The sequence below is a fragment of the Giraffa tippelskirchi genome, chromosome 8 (genome assembly GCF_054371585.1).
Source record: "Giraffa tippelskirchi isolate mGirTip1 chromosome 8, T2T-mGirTip1v1.2.pri, whole genome shotgun sequence".
NCBI lineage: Eukaryota > Metazoa > Chordata > Mammalia > Artiodactyla > Giraffidae > Giraffa > Giraffa tippelskirchi.
This window is the reverse complement of record NC_137282.1, coordinates 42,105,241-42,122,369: the sequence shown is the minus strand read 5'-3', so window position 1 is coordinate 42,122,369 and position 17,129 is coordinate 42,105,241. Positions and strand designations below refer to the sequence as shown.

The 17,129-nt window shown below is 35.8% G+C and overlaps 1 non-coding gene across 1 annotated transcript; it reads right to left on the bottom strand.

The window, feature by feature from the left end:
• Positions 1-11,455: 11,455 nt before the first annotated feature.
• Positions 11,456-11,528, bottom strand: TRNAF-GAA (transfer RNA phenylalanine (anticodon GAA)). The gene has a single exon. It is a non-coding gene; the product is annotated as a tRNA-Phe (tRNA).
• Positions 11,529-17,129: the final 5,601 nt, after the last annotated feature.

Here is a 17,129-nt window from a genome sequence, read left to right as displayed (position 1 = left end):
TAAGTTCCTCCAATGAAGGCAAAAGGAGAAGAGAGTGGCAGAGGATGAGATGATTGGATAGCATCACTGACTAAATGGACATGAACTTGGGCAAACTCTGGGATATAGTTAAGGACAGAGAGGCCTGGCTTGCTGCAGTCCATGGGGTCACAAAGGGTCAGACACGGCTTACTGACTGAACAACAGCAATTCAATACGATATTCAGAATTCAGAAAAGAACTGGACAGAGAGACTATCATTCATTTAACCAGCTCTTCCTTCTATCATGTACAGTTATGAGGACATTGGATTTTTCTACAGCAATATAGTCTCTAGCTTCCCTGGGTCAACATATTGGGGTGCAAGTTTGGACAAGATTATGGTAAGTGGGTCATAGCTACACTGTGTTTTCATTAACTTAACAATTACTGCTCTTGATTCCAGGGTCCTAGCCTTGAGCTTGCACCTCCAGCTGTTCCAAAAATTTGAAAGCATCTGATCATTGCATTAAATTCCTTTGTGTTTGAAATAGAATGGATGTTGTTCCTGTAAATGGCCCATAACTGATTACATTTGGATAGAATTTAGTCTGTTAGCAAGTTTTGATTTAAAAGCAAATGATAGAATTGAAGCACACGTTTGGAAATTACATTAGACTATAGGTCCTGATAGACATATATGATACACATGAAATTGAAGTCATCTGGGAATTGTTAAAAGCATAGGATCATTGAAGAATTACCAATGCCATAAGAAGACATAGGAATAGAAGCCAGTCAGAGAAGTTGGAAGTGAAAGTATATAAACTCTTAAAGGAGGTTTCAAATCTGTTTTAATATTTCCATTTCCACTACTTGACTAAATTTCCTCCTCATTGTCCCTGTGTGTTTTCCAAGTATCTCTTGATGTTGTCACCCTATGTTTAGCTTCATCTGCCTATGGTTGGACCAATGGTAAACCAGTTCAAATATGCATATTCTATGGTCATAAAATTATTATTTTATTCAGTGCTCATAATCATTTCTTGTCAATCTCTAAGCCAAGATATTTTCAGCCATTACATTTCTCTATTTTTGATTTTAGGCAGCTGAGAAATTATATAGAAATTTACAAAATTAAACTCATTTAGTTCGCTACAAATTTATGTTACATAATATAAAACGTTCACTCAGCATTACTTGATAACCCCTGTGCTAAGATTATAACCTGGGTTATTTCCTATTCACACACTCACACACACCCCCTCATACACACACCCTCATACACACACACACATGCATGTACACAGACAGACCTTTATTGTTTTGCCCTTACCTCTGAAAATAGTGTGTTCTATCTTTTCAAGCTAGCCCTTCTGTTATTTATCATGCCTCTTTACATTTTATCCTGGATTCATTTTTTCAAACAAAATTTTTTATTTAAAGACCATAAACCAGGCAGTGATTCATGGGCTAGAATATAAGAGTGAACTAAAAATAGAGTCCCCAGTACTGGCCCTCCTAGAACTTGCAGAGAATATACAGTAAAAATCAGACTAACCTGGTTAGAGAGATTTTCAGCATATTCTTTTCTCGTGGCATTGTCAGGGATGATCTCTTTGATAAGAAAATATTTACACAGTGACCCAAATCTCTGCTTTTCTGCATTTGATTATTTATTTTTGTTTGAATGAGGTTTTAATGTATTTAAAATTAATCTATTTCTTATGTATGATACGTATTTGCCTTTTAAACTTGGCTTATGATATGTTGATATAAATTAGTCATCCAACTGTATAGCATAATTGTCAAACTTTTATGATTTCTGAACTTTATATAAGGGCTAAAATGGTTTCTAATCAATAATAAAAAAGATTAATATTTTATTCAGTATTTACTATTTACATTGTGCTTTTACTATTTATTTGTTTTTGTGCTTAGAACTTGGATCCACTTGGAATTTCTTTTTTTATGAGGTATAAAATACTGATCCATATATGTAATATATAGATAAAATGGATTATTAGATATATTTCCAATTGTTCTACAATATTGTTTGCATAACCAATTCTTACTGTATTGATTTGAGATATCATCTTGATTTTAAACTAAATTTCTCTACATATTTGAGTCCATTTGGGCTTCCTAGTTTGATCCATGGAACTGTAGAATTACACTTTTTAACTTTAATTAATTTATTTTTTAACTGAAGGGTAATTGCTTTACAGAATTTTGCTGTTTTATGTCAAACAACAAGTAGAATCAGCCATAGGTATACATATGTCCCCTCTCTCTTGAACCTCTCTCCCATCTCCCTCCCCATCCCACCCCTCCAGATTGTTACAGAGCTCCTGTTTGAGTTCCCTGAGTCATTCAGCAAATTCCCATTGGCTGTCTATTGCACATGGTATTGTAAGTTTCCATGTTATTACTAAACATTGGTAGGGCTTCCCTGGTGGGTCAGTGGTAAAGAATCCACCTGCAATGAAGGAGACATGGAGATGTGGGTTCGATCTCTGGGGTGGGAAGACCCTCTGCAGGAGGAAATGGCAACCGACTCCAGTATTCTTGCCTGGGAAATCCCATGCACAGAGGAGCCTGGTGGGCTACAGTCCGTGGGGTCACAAGAGTTGGACACAACTTAGGAACTGAACAACAGCAAAAATATTTAAATACTATACATTACTTCAGTAAAAGATTGTCAATCCAGTGAAAATATAGAGCAGTACATAATTAACTTAGCTATAAGTTTTATATTAGAGCTAGGAAGTTGATTTTACTAAAAAGTTGTATCGATCAATAAATATCAAAAATCCTTCCTCATGACAGATTTCTTTTACTTTTTTTTGGTAATTTCTTTATCCTAGAAAAGTTCTTATAACCTTTCTGGGTATAATAAGGTCCAGCAAACACAGTCTGAATAATTTTATGCATGGTTTTTTTTTTCTGAGGTAGCATTTATGCATAAAACTTTTGTTCTGTTTCAGTAAGGCACTTTAGCATATGCTGGTTAAATTCTGTCTTCTTGTTACAGCCTAAATCTGTTTTCATTCAGGTCGGTTGCTGTATGCCTCCAAGCTAAAAAAAGGATATTTAAAATCTTGTGAGAAATGATTCACACTTTCTTTGGCAGCTAAAGCTACAATCTTTGTCTTTTGCTCACTCCTTGGAATTTGATGAACTAAAAGATTAAGACAGTCATACCACATGTATAAACCAAATGCTTTTAGTTCTCATACTGACAAAACAATTACTTGTGACTTCTCTTAGAAAAGTCACTCTCCTTTGTTGTTAAAACTGTTTTCATAGACTATACGTGTTGGAAATCTTCTTTAAGAATTCTTTGTTTCTTTTTTTTTTTAAGCAATTTAGGACTTTTTTTTTCTTCCTATTAATGAAAATGAAAAAGGTCAATTCTCTGTGGCAAGTGTAAAACCTAAGGAGGCACAATTTGCTGCCTGGTTTCTTTGGAGCCTCCTTGCTCCATAGAAGACCATAAAACATGATAAAGTTTGGTAATGTCAAGGAAAGTTAATCATGAGTCAAGGAGACACTACGAAAAAAATATATAGATCAAAAACAAATCTGTCATAAAAGGAAGTGAAATAATGGTAGTTTGGGTTTTATTATATGGAAATAACTTTCAAAATTTACTGAACACTTACTCTGTGGGGAAAAGTATGATATGCTCTACAGAAAGCATAGAAATGAGAAATAAGAATAAGGCTAAGACGAATTCATTAGCACATGAATTTTAGATGCATTATTTTATTAAATAATTAACATCACTGTCATGTGAATTATAGGTTTAATATAAATTACTATCTCATGCTTTAAGTAGGAAAAGAAATTCTGAGAGAACTGGCATCTGTTTCCAAAATTTGCTACACAGAGTGAAAGAAAAGTTACAGATATAAAAGAAGGATGTGGAGAATTCTGGACCCTTTGTCAAAACAGTTTTGTAAAATAATACAATCATAGCCTCTAGCTTCAGGACTTAGAATCCTATGAATGTAACTCACAAGCTGAGTGAGTTTCGACAAGATACTTGACCCGTCTGAGCTGATGGAATATGCTTCCTGTGGTTTTGAGGCAGTATGTATGAGAAAGAATAAGATATCTTGGAATAAATACGCAATCATATTCAGATGTCTTATTTTTGGCCATAGAGTTAAAGTACTTTCAAAGAAGACCTCCATTCCTGTCTTTAAGGATGTTACAGTTTAGGACTTGAACAAATTATCTAATAACCATAACACCTGGTGGCATCTTATGCAATGATAAGAAAGATGAATAACAAAGACAGGAAAAGAAAGTATTCTAGAGAGACTAAGATAGAGGAGCCTGATAATAGTTCAGAAAACTGCTGAAGAAAGAAATAGCCTTGATATGAGCATTTCAAGATTGAAAAAGAAAAAAGGTTTTGGTTAAGGTAAATATTTTAACTTTATGGAGAGGTTATAGCATCAATTTTCCTGTATTAAAAAAAAAAGTAACAACAAAGTTTCAATAAATTTCTTCCAGATTAAAAATAATCTTTCACCCTTAAATGTCTCTACTGTTTTCCAGGGAAAAATACATTTGAATCGGTTCTATTGAGATGGATGAAACTGGGGCCCGTTATACAGAGTGAAGTAAGCCAGAAAGAAAAACACCAATACAGTATACTAATGCATATATATGGAATTTGAAAGATGGTAACAATAACCCTATATGCGAGACAGAATAAGAGACACAGATGCATAGAACAGTCTTATGGACTCTAAGGGAGGTGAGGGTGGGACGTTCTGGGACAATAGCATTGAAACATGTATATTATAATATGTGAAACAGAACACCATTCCATGTTCGATGCAAGAGACAAATGCTCAGGGCTGGGGCAATGGGATGACCCAGAGGGATGGGATGGGGAGGGAGGTGGGAGGGGGTTCCGGATGGGGAACACATGTAAACCCATGGTGATTCATGTCAATGTATGGCAAAAACCACTACAATATTGTAAAGTAATTAGCCCCCAACTAAAATAAATAAATTTATTAAAAAAAAATAATTTTCCACTTGTGTCAATTTTGTGCTTCCTTATTAAACTGTGATAAAACATATTTTTTTTAAGCTCCCTAAACATCTTGTGAAAGTGGGGATTCTGATTTAGTAGGTTGGATTTGGGACTGAGATTTTGCATTTCAAACAAACTCTTAGGTGCTGCCTCTGCTGTTGTCTGAGGACCACATTTCACATGGCAAAGTGTTGAGAGGCTTCTCAAGATTTGTCTTGTTGAGATCTCTCTTGATAAATGTCACATTGCACTTGAAAATATTGGGATATTTTCAAATATCTTTTGATATTGATTTCTAACATAATTCCACTGTCTGTAATGAGAGAACAGACTCTGTATGATTTCAATACCACTGGACCATGAAATTTTTGAACCTTGTTTTATGTCCCTGGATATGTTCCAGTGTCTCCTAGTTTATAGTCTATGGGAATTTGAATAGAACATGTATCCTACTGTTGTGTGAAAATTGTATGAATCTTAATTATGTCCAATTTGTTCATGGTGTTTTTCAGGTCTACTATATCCTTATAATTTTGTGTATATTTAATTATTTTTTGAGAGTTTGATATTGAAACTCTGATGAAAAATCTTAATTTATCTACTTAAAAAATAATTGCAATACATAGTAGAACTATATGTAACTTTGTTGTGTATTTTCCAAGTCTCCTGTAAAAGAATTTTCATACTTTCATAATTTAAAAATTAAAAAGAGAAAATAATTATCTCTTCGAATGCTTTTGCCTCCTGGCTTTGCTGTCTTCTTAGTGGCCACTGCTATTCATGTCTTTTGAAAATCCTAATTGAGATCCATTTCATTCAGTTGTTGGGCCAAAAACTAGGATCATCCCTTCTTTTTTAGATCCAAAGTCCAATATTGTTGGAACTACCTTGAAACATTCAGAATATGATCACTTCTACCATCTAGCAGTATTTCTAATCACCCCATATGCTACCATATTGGTCAAAATCTTTTCAGCTTCCTCCTGGATCATTATAATAGTTTCCTATCTGCCTCCATATACATGTCCTTGACCTCTGAAGTCTAGTCTCAATATAGAATCTTGGATGATACTTCTAAAAGCCACCATCTCAAATATTAACAAGCTCACCCTTGCTCTAGCCACATTGACTTTTTTGACATTCCTTGAACTTACTACGCATGGTCCCTTTGCAAATTCATGTAGCTATTTTCTTTCCTTTTTTTCAGCATCATTTTTTCAATAAAGTCAGTCATGACCACTCAATTAAAAAATATGATTCACCTTCCAGCCAGTTCTGATCCCCTTTACCATAGTCTTCTTTTTTCACATTTTATTCTTTAAAAACACACATACACACTATCACTCACCAACTCCTCACATATAACATAATCTATCTACCGAGTATGTTCACTGATTTTTTAAGTCTGTTTAGCCCAGTAGAATACAAACTTGTGTGCTTCTTTTCTTCTTTCCAACACTGATTTAATCTGAGCAATTCAACAGTGCTTGGAACATATTGGTTGTTCATCAAGTATATATTGAATGAAGTAAGCTATATACAATTTGGGAACCTAGCCAGGACCTTCCTTGACTTCACTGAGGGAGATGTTGACTAGTAGATTGTGAAAGAAATGAGAAATGAGGAAATCAAGATACATTATAATTATAAAAAAAGAAAAAAGAAAAACTTGCCTGGAAGAGAAACAATATGTGAGAATCTGAGTAAGATATTTATTTTCCTTTTATTTATAATAAAAAGTGATGTGTGATCTTAATTATAGGGTAAGAGAAACTACTGATGAAATCATACTTCAGCATAATATTTGAAAATGTCCAAAAAAACAAAAACAAGGGCTCAAATAAAGAGCTTACCCTCAAAATGAAGAAAATTTGTATTCTTCCAGGAGTACACAATGAAACACAGATATTTTTGTATTTTCAAAATCAGTCCTTAGAAAAAATTTACTCCAGCTTAGCCCGATGTTATTAATGGTGGTTTTACAGAAGTTGTGAGAAGACAAATGAAAGAGGATAACAGAACATATCAAAGGATAGCTGATTAGCATAGAGAGACTTAAGGATTTCTACACTTGATATCTTTAAGTGTTAAAGTTACATAGTCATCACCCGGCATGGTATGGATACCTGTATTTCTGGAAGGAAGCTGAGTTGCAACTTTACTGAGCAAGTGTAGCAGAACAGAAATGGTTCAGGAGAATAAATATTAGGTCTCTTCATACTAAGTGGGGAGCTGCCAAAGTCAAGGTAAAAGTTATCAACTATCTCTGACACTGGATTCTAAGACTAAAAGATTACATTCAGATCTGGCTTATTACAGCTTAAAGGGGCTAGAGTGGATTAGTTAGGAGGAGTAATATTGTCCAGGTAATGGTCAAAAATATGGTTGGCACAGAAGGTTGGAGGTGAAGAGGATTAAAGAGTTAAGAGGATTAAAAAAGCAATGTGAGGATGATGTTGGTTTATCATTTACAAGGAGACTAACCATGCATCCTGATCTATTTTCTATTCTATGACTGTTTTTCCATATTAAATATTAGTAAAGTGAAAGTGAAAGTGTTTGTTGCTCAGTTGTATCCAACTCTTTTTGACCCCATGGACTGTAGCCCATCAGACCCCTCTGTCCCTGGGATTTTCCGGGCGAGAATACTGGAGTGGGTTGCCATGACCTTCTCCAAGGATCTTCCCCACTCAGAGATCAAAGCAAGATCTCCCCATTGCAGGCAGGTTCTTTACCATCTGAGCCAGCTGGGAAGCCCAAATATTAGTAAAGCTTCCTCTATACTCAAATAGGTTTCAATTTGAGTGATAATCTATTTGATAAACCTATATATAGGCTATATCATTTTTCGAAGTAGGTGACAAATTCTTTAACAGACTTTAAAATAGTATCAGTTCAGTTCAGTCGCTCAGTCGTGTCTGACTCTTTGCGACCCCATGAATTGCAGCACGCCAGGCCTCTCTGTCCATCACCAACTCCTGGAGTCTACCCAAACTCATGTCCATCAAGTCAGTAATGCCATCCAACCATCTCATCCTCTGTCGTCCCCTTCTCCTCCTGCCCCCAATCCTACCCAGAATTAGGGTCTTTTCCAATGAGTCAACTCTTCGCATGAGGTGGCCAAAGTATTGGAGTTTCAGCTTCAACATCAGTCCTTCCAATGAACACCCAGGATTGATCTCTTTTAGGATGGATTGATTGGATCTCCTTGCAGTCCAAGGGACTCTCAAGAGTCTTCTCCAACACCACAGTTCAAAAGCATCAATTCTGTGGCACTCAGCTTTCTTCACCGTCCAACTCTCACATCCATACATGACCACTGGAAAAACCATAGCCTTGACTAGACAGACTTTTGTTGGCAAAGTAATGTCTCTGCTTTTAAATATGCTATCTAGGTTGGCCATAACCTTCCTTCCAAGGAGTAAGCGTCTTTTAATTTCATGGCTGCAATCACCATCAGCAGTGATTTTGGAGCCCCAAAAAATAAAGCCTGACATTGTTTCCACTGTTTCCCCATCAGTGACTCAATAATCCATGACAGGGAGGAGAGGGTTGATAAATAGTGCAAGAGGTACTCACATACTTCAGATTAATGTTAAGTATTTATATTGATGTTTATGGTAGTGTATATTGTATTTAGTATGGACCTCCCATAAATCTATCCTCAAATTTTGCTCAAGACAAAGCAAAATATTAAAAAGCAAATATTATGACCACTATGATACTAGTCATTTAAGTTAAGTGTCCTCAGTTTCTTCTAGTATTTCTCATTTAATTTTTAACTCTCCACTGCTTTGATCATTTTTAAAAGGTAGTGTCTTGTCTGATAAATGAAGACTAGAATAGGATTGTAATAGTTTTTTCCAAGTGTTAATATCCCCACTTATAAAACTTATATATGAATTAATTTTGGGTGCTTATTTTGTTTTTGGCTGCCATAATAAAATTCTAATCCACCTTTCTATTGTTTTTTGTATAACTCTCCTAGAGTTAATTTTATGTTTCCCTAGAGATTCTGGCTCATATATATATATATATGACTGCATTTTTGATAGCTCAACTTAGATGTCGATAAATTACATAAGCAGGATCTAAATTGAGTCTTGGATTTTATTCAGAACTTAAAGCCAAAATCCACTTACCTCTCTCTTTCTTGTAAAAATCCTTTTCCGAGATCTTACTGTTTCTTGCCTAGATTACAATGAATGTCACTTACTGTTCTTTATACTCTGACTTCCATGTTTATCTACACATTAATATACACAGTGTAAAATAATAATATTTAGAAAATGAATATTTGTCAGTGGTTTTTACTATGTGTTGTATTAGTCACTCAGTCATGTCCGGCTCTTCTGTGACCACAGGGACTGTAGCTCACCAGGTTCCTCGGTCCATGGAATTCTCCAGGCAAGAATACTGGAGTGGGTTGCCATTTCTTTCTCCAGGGCATCTTCCCAACCCAGGGATTGAACTCGGGTCTCCTGCATCACAGGCAGATTGTTTACTGTCTGAGCCACCAGACAAGCCCAAGGGTTACCATAAAGTATAGGTTTTTACTATACTTATGAAAAAAATACAAATTTTCAAATTCTTCATCATGGCCTTTTAGTCCCTCCATGAATTTCTATCCTTCCAACTTTACCACACCCCACTCTTTCCTTCACTACATCCACTTCCACCACCCTGGCTTTCAGGTGGTTCCAAAATTATACCAAGTTCATGTACTCTTTAGAGCCTTCATACTTCAACCTGCCTAAAATGTACTCTCCTGGATATTCATATGGTTGGTATCAATAAGGATGTCAATATTCAGATAGTTACAGAATGAACACCAAATAAATCTGAAGTAGTACTTCTAAAGCACTATGTATCATATCATTTTACTTTCTTCACACTTTTTACAATCAGAAATATTGCATGTGTGTGTGTCTATTAGACTGATTAGCTTCCCAACCAAAATAAAACCCCATAAAATATGGATATTACCTTTATAGTTAGCTCTGTATTCACAATATCTAGAACTGAATCTGGGACAAGATAGCTGTTTAGTAAATAGTTATGAGAATATGCATTATTTTTACATAGGGAAAATTCTTGAAACATTCAAAGTTTCAGATGATTGTGTACATTTAGCATTAGGAAATTTATTTTTATTATCATGTTTCTTTAAAAGAAAAAACAGGTTGAATTTTTCACTGATATTTAGTGGGAGAGGGATTAAGTAACCTAGCATAAATAACAGGAATCTGTTTCTTAGCATTTAAGATAGGTTTAGAATTCACTTGAATCTTTGTAGGTTTATCAGAAAAGCACAAAGATGAGAATTATGGAGAGATTTTCCTATTAAAATCAACAAGGATTAAAATAGTAATATTCTAAAGAGCTTAGGTATGCTATAATTTTGGAATTTCTCCATGTGGAAGAGCTCTGAGCATTTCTTAATGTATTTTTTTTTTCTAGGATCAAGAATTAAATAGATCTACTATACAAAGACTGACCAAATGCCTTTTACCATGGGCCAAATTGCTGAAGACAATTATTTTCATGAAACATAACATCCTATAGTGAGTAATAACTATATGTTTTATTTATGTGATTATACTTAAAAGTTTACTTTAATTAAATCTATTTAATTACATTCTGATCTTCCTCCCTTTCCATTCCTTCCTTTCTTCCCTCCTTCCTCTATCTCTCTCTTCCTTTATTCTTTCCTTCCTCTCTTCCCTCCTTCCGTCCTTCCTTCCTTTCTGATTTTCATTTTTCATCTCTCTATATCATTACATTTAAACTGCCATTAAGCAGGATTCCTTGAGACATAATTTTAAGGAGAAAAATATTTTTTGAGAATTACTGAACTTACACTTTTCAATCAGAATTATTTTTGGTAAAACACTAAACTTATATAGTGAGTTCTGATCAATATCAAGCTTACTAAGGAATTTTCAAAGCCTAAGGAATAAAAACTACATGTCTGATCATCTGGGATTATTCCAGTCTAGGGATACTATAAACAAAGCTAATATAATTTTTTTTAATGTGGCTAATAGCTAGAATTATAGTTGATAGATCAAATGATAGGAATATGCTTACTTTTATCAATAACTCAGAAATTTTAACAGTGTTTATATACTTTTACACTCTCATCAACAATGTCTGAGAATTCTGGTTGCTCCACATCCACAGCAATTTTGGTGTGCTCAGTCTTTATTATTTGTTTGAAAGTGCTAGTTGTTCAGTGTACTCTGACTCTTTGTGACCCTATGGACTGTGGCCTGCCTGGCTCCTCTGTCCATGGCATGCTCCAGGCAAGAATACTGGAGTGGGTAGCCATTCCTTTCCCAGGTATCTTCCTGACCCAGGGATTGAACCTGAGTTTCCTATACTACAGGCAGATTCTTTACCATCTGAGCCACAAGGGAAGCCCAAAGGATCAGAAATAGTTGCGGAAACCTGGGATTGAACCAGGGACCTCTAGATCTTCAGTCTAACACTCTCCCAGTTGAGTCATTTCAGCCACTCACTATTGTTTGTTTAATTGAGTTATAATTACCATATAACATTGTGTAAGTTTAAGGTGTCCAACTTGTTGAATTGATACATTTGTACATTGCTATATGATTACCACCATTGCCTTAATTAACACCTTTATCATGTCACATAATTATCTTTTGTGTGTGTGTGGTGAGAACAATTAAGACCTAGTCTCTTAGCAAATTTGAAGTTTATACAGAAGTGTTGACTGTAATCACTATGCTGTACTATTGTAATATCTCCAGGATTTACTTATCTACTAGTTGCAACTTTGTATTGTTAAACCACATCTCTTCAATTCTGCCACTATCTAACCCCTGATAACCACAATTCTATTCTTTGTTATTACAAATTTACCCTTTTTATATTCCATGTTTAAGTGATGTTATACTTATCTGCCTTACTATAACTTACCTCACATAACATAACACCCTCAAGGGCTATCCTTGTTGCAAATGGCAGGATTTCCTTCTTTCTCATGGATCAATAATATCACTTTGTATGAATATATATACCACATCCTTATCAATTCATCTGTTGATGGACACTTAAGTTGTTTCCACATATTGGCTATTGTGAATAATGCTGCAGTAAATATGGATTACAGATGTATTCTCAATATCTTTTCATTTATTTTAGATATCACAATAAACTGTGGAAAATTCTGAAAGAGATGGGAATACCAGACCATCTGACCTGTCTGTTGAGAAACCTGTGTGCAGGTCAGGAAGCAACAGTTAGAACTGGACATGGAACAGACGTTCCAAATAGGAAAAGGAGTACTTCAAGGCTGTATATTATCACCCTGCTTATTTAACTTATATGCAGAGTACATCATGAGAAATGCTGGGCTGGAAGAAACACAAGCTGGAATCAAGATTTCTGGGAGAAATATCAGTAACCTCAGATATGCAGATGACACCACCCTTATGGCAGAAAGTGAAGAAAAACTAAAGAGCCTCTTGATGAAAGTGAAAGAGGAGAGTGAAAAAGTTGGCTTAAAACTCAACGTTCAGGAAACTAAGATCATGGCATCTGGTCCCATCACTTCATGGGAAATAGATGGGGAAACAGTGTCAGACTTTATTTTTTTGGGCTCCAAAATCACTGCTGATGGTGATTGCAGCCACAAAATTAAAAGACGCTTACTCCTTGGTAGGAAGGTTATGGCCAACCTAGATAGCATATTTAAAAGCAGAGACATTACTTTGCCAACAAAAGTCCATCTAGTCAAGGCTATGGTTTTTCCAGTGGTCATGTATGGATGTGAGAGTTGGACGGTGAAGAAAGCTGAGCGCCGCAGAATTGATGCTTTTGAACTGTGGTGTTGGAGAAGACTCTTGAGAGTTCCTTGGACTGCAAGGAGAGCCAATCAATCCATCCTAAAAGAGATCAATCCTGGGTGTTCATTGGAAGGTCTGATGTTGAAGCTGAAACTCCAATTCTTTGGCCACCTCATGCGAAGAGTTGACTCATTGGAAAAGACCCTAATTCTGGGTAGGATTGGGGGCAGGAGGAGAAGGGGACAACAGAGGATGAGATGGTTGGATGGCATCATGGGTTGATGGACATGGGTTTGGGTAGACTCCGGGAGTTGGTGATGGACAGAGAGGCCTGGTGTGCTGCAATTCACAGGGTCGCAAAGAGTCGGACACGACTGAGCGACTGAACTGAACTGAACTGATACACATAATTCATAATTTCCTCTCTTGTTCTTTCCTTTCTTAGCATTCCTTCATCACTTTTAAATATGGTTTTATAATTTGGGTGCCCTGAATTCTATTCTGTTTCTTAAAGGCAGTAATGAGTTTGATTTGCCTCTTAGTTTTAAGGACCAATATATAAATAGCTCATCCAGATTTATTCCCTTCTTCAGTATGTCATTCCTTCATCCAAATGTTGAGTCCCTATCAAGAGCAATTTGTTTTCACCCTTCCTCTTCCTCCTTCCTTCATCATCTCTTTCTTTTTTGTGTAATCTCTTTTTTGCTTGTTTGTTTGTAAGATCATTGGTACTATAAAAGCATACTTTTAAACTAAGAATGTGTAAGGAATGCTGAAATCCTGTCTTTCTAAATATTATACTTATATTTTGTCCTTTTCTTACTACCATGTTTCTCATTGAAATTTATCAAAGTTTAGAAAGGAAGCATCTTTTTTCCCTTCAAAGCCTAATTGAAAATGGAGTTTTATTTTATAGTGATTCGCCATGCCATGCTTCAGTTGTGTCTGACTCTGTGCAAGCCAATGAACTGTTGCTTGCCAGTTTCCTCTGTCCTTGGGATTCTACAGGCCAGAATACTGGAGTGGATTGTCATTCCCTTTTCCAGGGGATCTTCCTGACCCAGAATCAAACCGGCATGTCTTACCTCTAACCTGCCTTGGCAGGTGGGTTCTTTACCACTAGCACAACCTGGGAAGCACTATAGTACCTTAAAACATTTTAAAATACATCTTCAGTAACTCAATTCATGTCCAATATTCTTTTTGTTAGACATTGATCTTGATACAAATAAAACCTACTTTATTCATTCATTCATTCATCCATTAATTCACTTAACTCATATTTATTCAGCTCTAGCTATATGCAACAGGTTTTTTTCAAGTGACAAAAGTATAAATATGACCAAAAATGGCATAGCCTTGCAGCTTAGTAAGAAAGAATAATATTCAACAGAGCATCACACAAACAAACAAATAAAAGTTTGAATAGGATAAAATATATGAAGGAGAGAGTCATGATGATAAAGTACTCATCAGGTGAAAATCACTTACGTATGGAGGCTAGAGTAAGCTTTCCTGAGGAAGTGACTACTGAATTAAGATCTGACAGAAAATGTTAACTAAAGTAGTATCTCATTTAATTTCAATTCAGTGAGTTATAATATTAACATTAAAGATGGTTCCTTTTGTGTTCTTTTTTTTTTTAATAAAGGAGAGAACTGACTATTAGGTCACTTTGGGCTAATACTTTTTTGGACAGCAGACACACACACACACAAAAAAAAGATCTGATAGAAAGTAAGATTCAACTAGACAAGGGCTGAATGCAGTGGATGAGCAGGGAAAGAAAATTTCAGACAAGCTAAATAGCCTGGAATGTTCAAGATGGAACTGAAAAGAGGTCAGAATAGTTGGAACATAGAGCATGAGGTGAGAAGATAATGCTAAATGAGACCTGTGAGGCAGATGGAGAACAGATGATTGAGGGTTTGTGAGCCAGGCTAAATTTCAGTCTTTGTCCTTAGAGCAATGAATACCAACATAATCTTTGTCATTAGCTTTCACAACATTTGCAGCCTGACAGCATGAGTTTCTCTTGTTTACAGGTAATTAAGAAAGTTTTTCCCTCACATTATAGATGTCGATATCCTAACAGGAATTTTAATATCATACACAATAAAATAGGAAAAATAAACATAAAATTCTGCATGAAAAACATAAAAGGAAAATATTTACAAATGTATTTTATTTAATAAACTAAACTTATCTAATGTTAATGAAAGGGTGGTTTATGTTTCATAATTGAGGTCTTATTTCTTTTGGATACTATTTAAAACATACTGTTTAAGCACATATCTGAACATAATTAGGACATATCTGAAAGAAACTCTAAGTGGCTGTGAAAGTGAAAGTCGCTCAGTCATGTCCAACTCTTTGCGACCCCATGGACTGTATAGTCCATGGAGTTCTCCAGGCCAGAATACTGGAGTGGGTAGCCTTTCCCTTCTCCAGGGGATCTTCCCAACCCAGGGATAGAACCCAGGTCTCCCATATTGCAAGCAGATTCTTTACCGCCTGAGCCACAACGGAAGCCCTAAAAATGAAAGTGAAAGTGGCTGCAGTGTTTTTCGAAATCACAGTTTATGAGCTCACTGGGGTATGGTCATATCTTTTTTAATCTTGTAAGAAATATGAATTAAGCACATTGCTTTGGTGGAAACTCAGAGGAGTAATTACATAGCTACACATGAGCAAGCCTGAACCTATTACAAACAGTATTTAGCAATGTATGTCTTATTTCTGAAATACCCATTTGCATGCATAAAAATTACCAATATTTATATTCAAATAAAAACAATACAATATATAATTGATGAATAACCTAAAACTCCATACTCCTCCAAATATTTCTTTTAAGTCTGAGGGAAATGTATCCTGTTGAGAAATATCTGATGAAATCCAGCTGTATTTTATTCTCATTTCAATCTATCATCGTAGAAAATATTGACTATATTTCCCCTCAGATACGCAGCTGTCAACTATCCAACTATGGGCCTAGATTTACATTTTAGTTTTATTTCCTACCTATTCATTTTCATTTAAAACACTTGTTCCATGAAACTAGCATTTGCTGTGTGAAAAAGGAAAGCAGGATGTGCAATCTCATCAAACCTGTCAATGAATGTTCATGGGCACATCAAATAATATTCGTTAAATTCAAGGGAATACATTTCCACCTTAAGAGATGGTAAAAATCACTATACATCTATGTGCATTGTATGCATGTTCAGTCACTCAGCCGTGTCTGACTTTTTGCAACCACACAGACTGTAGGTCCTCTGTCCATGGAATTTTCCAGGCAAGAATATTGGAACAGGAGGCCACCTCCTTCTCCAGGGGATCTTCACAACCCAGGCGCCAAACCCATGTCTCTTATATCTCCTGCACTGGTAGGAAGATTCTTTATCACTGTGTCACTGAGCATTATTCCTATTATATTTATTATTCCAGTAAAAAGATTTCTATTGTGTGCCAGTAGTGATAAGAATCCCTGTCCCTTCATTCCCCCACCCAAGTGTGCAAGCATATTGAGTCATGTCCAACTCTTTGTGACCCCATGGACTCTAGCCCACTAGGCTCCTTTGTCCATGGGATTCTCCAGGCAAGAATACTGCAGTGAGCTGCCATTTCCTTCTCTAGGGAATGTTCCTGACTTAGGGATCAAACACTTGTCTCTTGTGTCTCCTGCATTGGCAGGTCAGTTCTTTACCAGCTGAGCCACCAGGGAAGCCCAACCCCAAGAGGCATATTCAAATACCTGCAAAGTGTTTCTGCTCACTTTGAAAGTAGGCCAAGTTACAAAAGACCCTGGATAGTTGTATAGACTTTGAGATCTTTGGAAAACTTAAAGAGGCTTTGCAATCATCAGCAGAGAGAGGATGTATTAGTGAAGATATGCAAGGATGCAGTGGTAAATTCCAATAGCCATCACCCAGAAGAATAAAAAAATATATATATTTATTTCTCATAAAACAATTCTTGGTGATGGAACCATTCTCTTCAGTGTGGTTTTGCAAGAATCCTAGTTCCTTCTGTCTAACAGCTCAGCTATCCCAGAGGATATCACTTGCAATAGATTCAGTCACTGGGTTGGGAAAAAGAGATTATAGAAGAGACACATTGGTTTCTTAAAAGACTTAATTTAGAAATAGTGTATGTCAGTTCCATTTACTATCTACTGGGAAGGACTAATCATATAATCGTTCATAATTGCAAAGGAACTGAGAAATACAGTTCTTGCCTAAGTATTCAGTTTCAAGCTACAACTCTCTACTATGGAGAGGAGATAGTTTTGGAGATAG